The sequence below is a fragment of the Pelodiscus sinensis genome, chromosome 28 (genome assembly GCF_052426305.1).
Source record: "Pelodiscus sinensis isolate ZL-2025 chromosome 28, ASM5242630v1, whole genome shotgun sequence".
Classification (NCBI taxonomy): Eukaryota; Metazoa; Chordata; order Testudines; family Trionychidae; genus Pelodiscus; species Pelodiscus sinensis.
The window spans coordinates 6399084-6411178 of NC_143079.1; positions in this window are offsets into that span (position 1 = coordinate 6399084).

Below are 12095 nucleotides of genomic sequence, written 5' to 3' on the forward strand. Positions count from 1 at the left end.
ATAACATCGCCCCTATGGGCAATAAGGGTTCGACTTACGATGGCCTGACTTATGACCATTCTCCAGGAACCGATTAGGTCGTAAGTGCAGGGGTTGCCTGTACATGTGGAATTCTCCAGTCATCTGTCCTCTCCCCTCCACCCACCCCTTCAGCATTGGGTCAGGTCTTGTGCTTTGTGTCGCCAAGGTGAAATAACACTAGTAGTTGGCTTTTCACAGAGTTGGCTCTTACAATTTTTTTTGAAGTGGGGGGGGGGGGGAGAGACTGATGTGGCTCTGTAATCCAGAGGCAAGCTGGTCATCCAGATAGTCTTTGCATGTTGTCTGGCAAGTGCCCTTAGAAGAAACGGATAATAGTTGTGTGCAAGCTACCAGCTATCCCCACTCCTAGGTTATGTCTAGACTACAGGCTTCTTTCAGAAGAACCCTTTTTCGGAAGAAATCTTCCGAATAAACCTCTTCTAAAAGAGAGCGTCCACACACACACAAGCGCATCAAAAAAGCGATCTGCTTTTTCAAAAGAGAGCATCCATGCTGAACGGACTCTCTCTCGCATGTAAGCTGTGATTCCTATGGGCAGAGTGGCCGCCAGGGCACCAGTGCTTTTTCCTCTTCCCTCTTCTTTTGAAAGAACTCCCTCGTCCCCGTCCACACACGCCTTTTTCCAAAAGAGCTCTTGCAGAAAAAGGCTTCTTCCTTGTAGAAAGAGAGTTACCAGCGCTGGAAAAGCCTCTGTGTTCTTTCGATTTACTTTTGGAAGAACCCATTGCAGTGTGGACGTAACTTGGGTTTTGTCGGAAAAATGGCCATTTTCCCAACAAAACTGTAGTGCAGATGTACCCCTAGGCTGCGTCTAGACTGGCAAGACTTGCCAGCTGTCTACACCGGCCGCTTGAATTTCCACAAGAACACTGACTTCCTACTGTAAGAAATCAGTGCTTCTTGCGGAAATACTATGCTGCTCCCATTTGGGCAAAAGGGCCAGTGTAGACAGCTCAGATTTGTTTTGTGCAAAAAAGCCCTGATCGCGAAAATGGTGATCAGGGCTTGTTTGCGCAAAAGCGCGTCTAGATTGGCATTGATGCTTTTCTGCAAAAAGTGCTCTTGCGGAAAAGCGTCCTTGCCAATCTAGATGCTCTCTTCCACAAATGCTTTTAATTAAAAACTTTTCCGTTAAAAGCATTTGCGGAAAATCATGCCAGTCTAGACGTAGCCTAGTGTGCAGGCTGTGGAGGGTGATGCCCTGGTCTGTGCTCTCAGCTCCTTGCTGACGGAGAGGTAACTCGGGGGATGGAAGAAATCCCAGTCGATCAGTTTTTCCTGCTTCATTTGTCTCTGACACTTTGCTCTTGTCAAGAGTGAACCTGAAGGGTTAAAACTGTGGCCTCAAGTATGGTGCACGACAGCACAAGCGTTCATCAACGCTGCAGAAGGTGTGACCGACTGCCGTGCATCTGAGGGGGAAAAAAAGAACAAGGGGAAATCAGTAAACCCCTGTGCTGCTGTTCATTCTACAGCCGTGCCCTTAAGTATTTCTCGCTCAGATTGATTTGCCCAGTAAGTGCATTCTCAGACTTGTGAAAAGTGCCCTGTTCACTAGTATCCCTCCACCAAACAGGGCTCACCTATTGCTCCACTCTGCCAAAGTCCCTGATCTGACCCCACCATCCCTGGAGGGGAAAGCAGCATTTAGCCTCCCTGGGCCACTTTGATCCAGCTCACTAACAAGGGACAGTGTTGTGCCAACTGTCCTGGGGTTTTTTTGTGTGGTGTAGACACCTCTCCCCTAAGAATGGGGCAGTCCGTGCTGGCGGGGGTTAGATTTGAACTGGTGGCCTAAAAAGGAGCCCTCCCTCCCAAGCTAAGCTCGTGTTGACAGGAATTTCACTAATGTTGAGGGACTTGTTTTAATGCTCTTGAATTTGATTTGCTATTTCCAGTGAGGTTCTACTCCGAGCGGGAAGTGTGGGGCCCTGAGTTTCATACAGGAGGGGTTTCCAGTCCAGTAAATGTTCGTTTCTGGTCAGTCTACTTTCTCTCCCTGGGCTAAGCCTGGATTTGTGAGCGTACGATCTCTCTGGGCTTTGGCAGACCATGGGACTAGGGCTGGCTCTCTCGCACACCCCACCTGCCCCATTTCAGGAGAGGCAATAGGGCTTGTGGGGTCGTTCATGCACTCACCATTCTGGAGTAGCTCCGTGGGCGGCTGTTTTTACTCCAGAAGGAATGCCTTTTCAGCCACTCGGTGGCTCATGCTACCCTGGAGAAAAGAGGCTCTTATTCTGGAATAAGAGAGTCGGAGAGAGAGTTACTCCGGAATAGCGATAGGGTATGAATTGAGAGCGCTGCCTGAATCCAGCTTCTTTGTTAGACAATCCTCGAGATCCACCTTGACCGGGAGAGGAGAGCTGTCCCTTGAAGGCAGGTCAGCCCCCTTCTGAGACTCTTACGAAAACAAGCTCGTAGGGGTGTAAAAATCCTGCTGAATTGGTTAACTGGTTTAACCAGTTAACTGATTAAGAGGGAGTGGGTGGGGGAGCTACTCCAGCCCCCTGCCTGCGGAGGCACCCGGGCTCTAGATACAAGAGCAGCCCCCTGCCCATGGTGTTGGGACACCGAGTTGCCCGATGCTGGAGTAGCTCCCCCCCCCCAGTTGATGGTTAACCGGAACGGTTACGGGTGATGCTTAGCGATTAATCTTTCACAGCCCTGCAGGCTGCTGCTGCCATGGACGCGACCCTGGAGAGGAAGCAGCGAAGGGAAATAATTGCTGGATCAAGTCCATCCTTCGGAGCGTGCCTCAGAGGTCCCAGGTGAAGGGTGTAGCTGCCATCACATTGCCCTTATCCAAAAGGCTGCGGTTCTGTTCCCCCAGCCGCACTGGACACAGGCGACCGTGGAACGTGAAACCACGTGCTGGGGCTGAGGCTATTGTTAGCGGGAGCCGACCTGAGGGCTTGCCGTGACTGGCTAGCGCATGGGCTGAGTGTTCAAACAGGTGGCAGCTTCGGCCGGGCAGTGACTCGACCCCATTACCAGGGTGTCTCATTCCCCCACGTCTGCGAGACGCTGGCTGAGCAATGTAGCATCGGCGGGGGCTGGAGACACACGGCACCTCCCCTTTGCGTTCCCCGGGAGCTGCCGGACACCAGGTGCGCTTTGTGCATCTAAGGCTGCGTCTGCTATTGCCCAACGGCGGCGCCTCTCCTTGCCAGGAGCACAAGACATTCCCTGCATTGCTGCAATGCCTCGCTCCCTACAGGCTAAGATGTAGCCTGGGGCCACACTTTTACAACGTGCAGCGCCAAGGGGTGCTAGGTGCTTCCAGCTGGGGCTGCACGTTAGTTTCAGGTCCTGCCACGGCCGGATCATGGGGAGACAGGGGAGGAGCTAACCGCGTTGGGAGTGGCTTGGTTCACTTGGGCGCTGCACAGCGCTGTAGCTTTGCTGCATTTGGAGAGGGGGGGGGTCTTTTCGCACCTTGGATTTTTTTGTTGGTCGCCTAATAAATCATTTTTAATCATGCTTAGTGTCTCTCATAGTTTCATGAAGTCCAAGGCTAGAAGGTACCATTGCGACCATCTGGTTTGATCTTCAGCCATAGGACTTCCTTGGAATAATTGAGAATAGATGTTTTTCTAAAGCAGTGTTTCCCAATTGCATCTGGCCACGGAACCCTTTTAAACTTGAAAGAATTTTGTGCAACCCCTACTAACAGTCTCATATATGGAGCTGAAAAAGTAGACCACAAATAAGTGAGGATAATAATAAGCAAATTCTAAACAAAGTCATGAGATCAACATTTAGTTGAGTGGCACATAGATTCATCGATCATAGTCAATTTATATTTTGCAGGTTTACATTTTTAAATACAAGAAATCATGGGACGATACTGACAAAGTATTCGCAAGAGCACGGCCTGCGCACTGCCCTACAAGCAACTGGTTGGACAGCTGAAGCTTCACCTTTGTCCGACGCGGTGCTCGTGTGTTTGTATTCAGTCACCCACGTGATCCACGCTCCCTGAGAGTGAGGATGGGGATTTGCAGTGGTATAGAACAGATGATTGCATCACTGCCTGACTCCACTGAGTAGTGACATCATCGTCCCCGCTCTCTGGCTAAGCTGGCATTACACAGGGACACGTATCGTGGCAAACACAAATGAAAATTGTTTTCAAGAAAGCTCATAAAAGTTTAAATGTTCATTATTTTTTAAAATCATACACTGGGATTGTAATGGAATTTTCTCGCGGAACCATTATTTTCACTTTGCAGAACCCCAGGGTTCCACGGAATACCATTTGCAAAACATTGCTCTACGGCAGTGTTTCCCAATTGGTGCTCCGGGGAACTCTGGGGATCCGTGAAGCGAAAGCAAGGGTTCTGCGAAGAGCCGGCATTCTCCCCCCCCCCCCCCCCCCGACAGAGCCATGGCGAGGGCTTTTTTTTTTTTTTTGCTCAACGAAACGCAGCAGGGGCCTTTTTTTTTCTAAGGCAACTCTCGGGGTTCTGTGGCCAAATAAAATTGGGAAACGCTGCTCTACGGGAAAGAATTAATGGACACAAATTAGATATCCGAAAAGGCAACACACAGAAACCTGTAGTGTAGGAGAACACTTTAACCTGCCCAGGCACTCTTTAATGGATCTCTGAGTCACTGTGTTGTTTCAGGCCAATTCCACAAGCCAAATTCACAGGGAAGGGTTGGAACTTAACTTCATTTACAAGTTTGATTCTTATGAGAATAGATCTCTCCTGACTTGTACACTACCGTCTCCATCCTAATGACTTAACCAACCAAACAAACAATGGAGGTGCTAATTGTTCTTATCAGCCTCTTATAACTACTTGCACAATCTATTCACTGTCTTTTTTTCCTCCTCCTCCCCACCCTTCCCTTATTTATTCTTAGATCTGGACTTTTAATACTCCAGTCATCTGAAGAAGCGGGTTTTACCCACAAAAGCTCACAATACCCTCTACATGTTTTGTTAGTCTCTAAGATGCTACTAGACCATTTATTAATTTTTAAGTTTTTCAGAGGGAATGAACATAACAGTCATCAAATGATCTGCCTCTGCTACCCATTCCCAGCTTCGGACACCCTCTCTGCCCATCCTGGCTAATAGCCATTGATGGACATAACCTCCATGAATCTATCTAGCTCTTTTTGGAACCCTGTTAAAGTCCACGCCTTCTCAACATCCTCCGGCAAGGAGTTCCACAGGTTGGCTCTGCCTAGTCACACTCAAAACAACCCTGTATGTGTGGCTTCAGCTGCAACTCAGCCTCTCTCCAGTCTGAGCGAAGTTGCAACTGTATGTTACTTTTCTTTGTAGTGCACAAAACACACAACAAGGAAAAGTTTCTGTAGTGGAAAGAAGCCTAATTTCAGTGCCTGGACAGACACAGGTGAAAGTAAACCTGTTGTGCGCAAACAGCAACTTGTTCACCCTGAACTTCTTTTTAATTGTAATAATGCCCTACCATAAAAAGATAGATTGCTCCTCCCAACACCACTTACTGCTTCCAGGGCCACCACCAAGCACTTAGGTTTTGCTCCCCATGACTCAGCAGTGTTTCTTGCTGACATGGATCCAAGTAGCTTCCCACGGCCCAACCTTGACCAAAGTCCCTGGCATTGGCCTCTCCAGTTTCTGCCGGAGTGTTCTCAGAGCTCTTCAGAGTGTTTTGTTATCCTTCGGTCACAGAGTGCATTCCCGCCTGCTAGAACCAGATTTTCAGAAGCCTGGTGCAAGCCAGTAAGAGGCCGGGGAGCAGTGGTGCCAAATCCAGGCATTAAAAGTCCCACTGGAAAGTCTACTTTTAAAGCCAAACCATTGGGTTTGGTAGAGATTTGTTTACCGGGTGGCTTTCTGGGCTGTGTAGGTTGCACTTGGTTCATGGTGTGAAGCTTTTCTCAGTGACTAGCTGGACTTGACATCTCCTGCAATGAAAGCGTAGGGTCTCACAAGCATGGGAACATCAAATAGCACGAGACTGGCAATAACTCCTTGGCAGAGCCTCTCAACCCAGTTACGTTGTCCTGGCTTCCGTAGTGGCATCGTGTTATTGTTTCTGTTGACAGTAGCCCCTGCGGACTCCAATCAGGCCGCAGCGTGCCAAGTGCTAGGAGCTGCTCACACAAGTATAGAGATGGGCCGTAGCTCAAACTGCTCCATCCCGAGACGTAGAGTAGCAAACTGGGGCTAGACATGGCCTCATGCCCCCCGGGCCAGGAGGTTGGTGCACCTTGTGGGGGGAGGGCAGGCGGCAAGGGTGTTCTAAAAGAACAGGCAGTGGTCTATAAACACTAGTGACTAAGGAACAGTGGCTATACTCCTGGGGCGCTTGGGTAGCACCTGTCAGTGTGTGTTTTGGGTGGTGGGGGTCGGAGTACGTTATCTCCAGGGGAGCACAATCGGCAGTGACGTACACCTCTCCTCTACCACGCTGAGCTTATCTGATGATAATTGCAATGGGCAAGGTCTAGCTTGGATATTAGAAAAAACTCTTTCCCTAGGCAGGTGGGGAAGCGCTGGGCTGGGTTCCCTAGGGAGGGGGTGGAATCTCCTTCCCTAGTGGTTTTTAAGTCCCGGCTTGACACAGTGTTACCCACACACCTAGGCTATGTCTACACTCGCGGCTTCTTGCGCAAGGGTTCCTGTGCAAGAAGTCTTGCACAAGAAAACGTCCACGCTGCCATGTGCGAGCTGTGCTTTTGCGCAAGAGGGCCCATGGCAGTGTGGACGCTCTCTTGTGCAAGAAAGCTCCGACGGCCATTTTAGCCCTAGGGCTTTCTTGTGCAAGAAATCCTTGCCGAGCGTCCACACTGCCCTCTTGCACAAGAGCTCCTGCACAAGAGGGCTGACACCTGTTCAAAAAGAGTGTAGCTCTTGCGCAAGAAGCCCCCTCTTACCACGCCGTACTGCACATTTCCTTGCGCAAGAGCGGGTGGGCAGTGTGGACGCTCTGCAGATTCTTGCGCAAGAAGCCGTGAGTGTAGACATAGCCCTAGTGTGGTTCACTGTCCCATGTAGTGGCACTTAGACCACTCACAGTGAGAGATAAGAACAAGGGAGCTCTACAGCCTAAGCTGAGAGCCAGCTGGCTTTATAGTAAGGATGTAAAGTGTCGGGTAACTGACTAATCGAACAGTCGATGCATTTTTTTCAGCGACTATTCAATTAGTCGATAGGGCACCTCGGCCTTTGAAGCGTAGCTGCTTTGAAATGCTGCGAGGAGCCTGACCCTGGGCTCCATGCGGCACTGCCACTTTGAAATACCCCCCGTTTCTTCCCCCCATCCTTGCTGTCTCTAGCTGATAGAGGCAGCAAGAGGGGGAGGGGAGAAGCGACTAGTTGAGTCGACTAGCCAATAAGCACTTGCTTATCGGCTAGTCGACTAGTCCTTCACGTTCGTGCCTTATAGCTCAAGCTGTAGAGGCTCCTACACTGAGGTCTCCGGTTCAAATCCACCTGATGATGGTTATAAGAGCCCTGGCTTGGCTGATGTAGGTGGGGTTGGTCCTGCTTGTAGCTGACGGTTGGACTCGATGACTCCTGAAGTCTCTGCCAACCCTCAGATTATATAAGAGGGCAGGGTTGCCTGTGATAGCAGGGAACTGGACTCAATAACCCAGGAAGTCCCTTCCAGACTATGGCCTATACTGCTCCGTGAGTGTGGCATGCTCTTGCCAGCTGCTTGGGGCAGGATGCCTCTTGGTTTCAGCCACTGTGCGGAGCTGGGAGATCCGGGACCACGCAGGCAGGGAAGAGCCGGTGGGGAGGCAGGACAAAGGGAGCCCGCTTTCATTGCAGGAGCATTTCGGGAGGGCTGGCCCGTGGCTCTTAAGAGAGGCTGCCGTCGCTAGTTCAGGTAACAACACAAGAAGCCCCCTCGCCTGCTATGTGTGGCCTGGCTGGCAGGGGACACACGGGCGGCTGCGGATGGCCGCAGTTCATTTTTGTGGATGTGGCTGCCGATACCAATTTTGTATCCATGCAGGGCTCTACGCGGAGCCTCTGCTCTCATCTGCCCCCTCTGACGTTACCGGCTTCACATCCTCTGTCTCTTGGTACAGTAGATTTCCAACAATCTGGAACATTTGGGACCTAGGTGGTGCCGGATTATCAGATATGCCAGACTATCAGGAGGTCCTAAAAGCGGGTTTTTTACACACACACACACACACACACACACACACACACACACACACACACACACACACACACACACACACAGTCTATACTGTATATAAAGTGTTTTTAACCCTTTTTATTGTAGCACAAGCACTGTCCCGTGTCACACAATGCCAGTGGCACATTGACTTGGTCCCATCCGGTTTCACTCGGTTCAGCCGCTGCTGCCTTGTGACTCGTTTTTTGCCAAAGCTCACTCACTGGGCTCTTGCCATTTTGATGCCGGACTATGGGAAGTGGCCTACAATCGGATGCCAGACTATTGGAGTTTTGCTTGTACTTGCCTCCATCCCAGTTCGTTCCATTTATAATTATCTCCATTCCCAGGGCAGCTGGCCTAATAAGTCTCCTTTTTATAAACCGCCTTAATTGCCGCTGTAAGGAGACAAGGCCCGCTGTGTCCTTTACCCCAGGACTGCGGTGAGCCCCACCTCCTCCTTTCCCCCGCCGCCTGGAAAAGGGGCTGCCTTTCAGCTCCCATTAGCCAGCAACTGGCTTTCTGCCTCCAAAACCAGGGGCCTGCTTTGCAAGCGACATGACCGACCCTCAGGTTAGGAATCCGATGGCTAGCCCTGTCGTGTTCCTGCACCGCTGGGTCTGCTCGACGCTCTGGGGGATGCTCGTGGGCAGGTGACAGAGGCAGAGGCGCAGTGGGAGAGAGGATCGTGACGTGAGCTAGCAGCCATCGCTGGTTTCTGCCCAGAGCCGCTTCTTTGCTCTGTCCTGCAGCAGAGGGGGTTCTGTTGCTGGGCAGCACCGTGCTGCTTCTCCCTGGGGTTCCCACCGCCGCGCAGAAGGCGACTGGGTAGCTAATAAACTATTCATGCATCCCAGATCCCATTTCCTGCTGGTCAGGCCCTTTGATCCCATTAGCCACTCCGACGCGTAACCCTATCCGTGGCCACTGCACCCCTAGGTAGTGGTGCCCCTGGCTGAGCGGCAAATTGGAGCAGAAACCGGTGAGGTGGGAATTCTCAGAGGATGATGGGCTCCGCCCGAGCCATTCTTGCGCCATGGGCAGTGGGCACGCGGCACATGCGCGGCCCCGCCCCAGGCGCACGGCACCTGATTGACGTGTATGGGGCACTGCGCCCCAGGGCAGCAACCTATGGGGGGTGTCTGATGCAGCGCTCCTTACCACTTCAATCAGGCGCCCCCCCATAGGTTGGCGCCCCGGGCAGCCCTCCCCTTAATCCAGCCCTGGCTCATGTACACGCTATTCCCCGGTGCTGTGTGCAAACTGCTCCTTCGCAACTCCCTGGTGCAAGAGCCTCAGACAAACCCGGCTGCCTCGTGCCGGGACGCAGCTACCTGTCTCTTTTCAGCACTCACACCAAACGTCACCCGCTGTACCCGTTCTCCTCCTGTCCCGCTTTCTCCCCTTAGGATGCCCCACGGCTTATGGGGACCACGTGTCCTGGAAAGGCACAGCAACCTCCAGGAATCTGGAAAAGGTCTAACGGTCCAGACAAAGCCAGACAAAGACAAGTGCCCTTAGGGGTGCTCGAGAGACGTCTGGGGGGTACTTCAGCACAACTGAAATTTGGAGAAAACTGAACTTTTGTTTTAAGTTTTACAGCGTTTTATTATTTTTGTACTTTTTACACCCAAAAATGTCCTTGCCCACCCAGCTACAATTAGGTTGTTTAAACAAATGCGTTGCAATGGTAGAAAAAAAAAATTGTGTGTCTGAAAACTGTAGCTACTGGGGGGTACTTTATTAAAAAAGGTTGAGAAACACTGCTTTAATTCACCCGGTTCCTCTAACGCCCTTTGGATGCGATTCCTGCCTGGCATACCCTGCCCCACACGGCACAGCAGCTCACGACCCGTTCTACCTGCCAGGACCCCGCGGAAGCAGACACCTTACAAGTGTGCGGCGTGCCAAGGCTCTGGTCTGCACCCACCCAAATCTTTGCATCGCCCACAACGGGGTGTCGTGCCTGTACGGGTGCAGAACTCACACAGCACTCAGCCGCTCCTTTGCTGCATGGCCGGTTGTGCTCTCCCAACGTTGACTATGGCAGTCTGTGGTGCAGTTGAACCCTTCAAAGGCTGTTCTGGAACGTCTCACTGGTTCTTCACTAGACCTCGTTCCGGTGGGGCCAAGAGGAGCCAGGCTGTTGAGGAGCCTTTTTATTTAATGAGGCTTCAGACAGAAACCTCGACGGCTTGTGATCATTAAAAATCTCCTGGCCGGTTTGCAAGAGTGTGGGGTTTATTAATTCCGAGTGCTTGGCACATTCTAGGTAGCTTGATGAACTGTCTTCTGCCTCCGAAACATTTCATCACAGGCTGCGGGGTACAACAATGCTCTGGAAATGTGACTGGTCGGCAGGGGGGTGAGGACAGGAAAGGACGACAGAAAGGTGGGCATTTAAAGCACGCGTGGTCTGGCTGAGAATCCTTCCAGAGAGTCCGTGACTGTGGGCAGCACCCACTTTGCATCAGGCCCACAGAGGCAGGGTCCTCTCCTCGCCTTCCTTTTTACAATACATAACGAGATGTCTTGATTTTTGGAGCCTGCTGTTGCCCGCGCGTGAATATTTCTCCACATACCAGCCACTTTTAATGAGACAAAGACCTATCCCCACTAGGCTGATTATAAGCAACAGGGTTATTATCTCAGCTGTATAAAAGACCCTGTTTTACATTATCAAAGGGGTCACGCTAAGCATGACCCTTCTCTCTAAATGCGGAGATGAGAGAGATCGCTGCTGGGTAATTTACAAGAAACGGTGTAATTAGGGGAATAGAACAGGGGAGTCACATAACAGGAGGGCTTCAAACACTCCCCATTGCACTGTTAAATAGCCCTGCTGTGTGCTCATTTGCTTACGACCCACCGAAAGGATGCGGACCCGCTCAAGTTGTAGCTGATGTCAGCGGGCAAACAAGCAGGTAAGCGAAGGTTTTGGTTTGTCACTAGCAGCGCTGGTTCTGTCCTGCCAGAGATGTCAGGAGGAAGAGACGATAGACTTGGAGGATAGAACCTCAAACGGGGACTTGGAAACCTGAATGCCATGCCCAGCTCTGCCACTGGCCTGGCTGGTGGCCTTGGGCAAATCACGTTGCTGCCCTATGCCTCTGTTTCCCCCTCTGTAAAATGGGGATGATAGTGACCATTGTAAAATGTTTTCAGGTCCATGAGTGAAAAGTGCTGCAGGAAAACTGGGAGTTGTTGCAGAGGGGGATGAAAAGGCCAGTGCCTGAACACGGCCCCAAGCGTGAGACAATGGATGGTCTTTGGGTTAACGTGCAGGTCTGGCCTTGACGTGTGCGTGACCGTGGGACACTCTCATCCCTTAGCTTCCCTCTGTTTACATCAGGGCGGAAGCCACATTGCTCCATGGGCCTGCAGTGAATTCATTAAGGTTTGAAAAGCGCTGTGAGAGTCCCACAAGGCAGGAGCTAGAGAAGGACAAAGGGTCATTATTATTCATTTATTATTAATGCCCTAGTCTTCCACCCTGTTATGATGTTGTCAGCTACCCTGAGCCTGTGATTCAAGTCAGGTTAATCCTGCCCTCTGCCTGGCAAACGCAGTGCTGAGTGTGGGGCATGTAAGGGCTTGCCTGGATCTGGCCCAGCTTGCCTGGATCTGGCCCGGCTTGCCTGGATCTGGCTCCTAAGGCGTGGAGCTCCCCCCCCCCCCCCCCAGCATTGGGGAGCTGGGCTGGTGCTCCAGCCCTCCGCCACCCTCCTGCGCAGACTCTGCACCGATTCCACTCTTGCACATACCTCCAGCCCAGCCTGCTCCTACACCCTCCCAGGCCCACCAACCCCCATCCCACTCCTGCATCCTCCCTTCCATTCAGCCCCCTCTCCTACACTGAACGCCTCAATTTTGGCCTCACCCCAGGGCATGGGGGCCCCCACAAAATCTACTAGC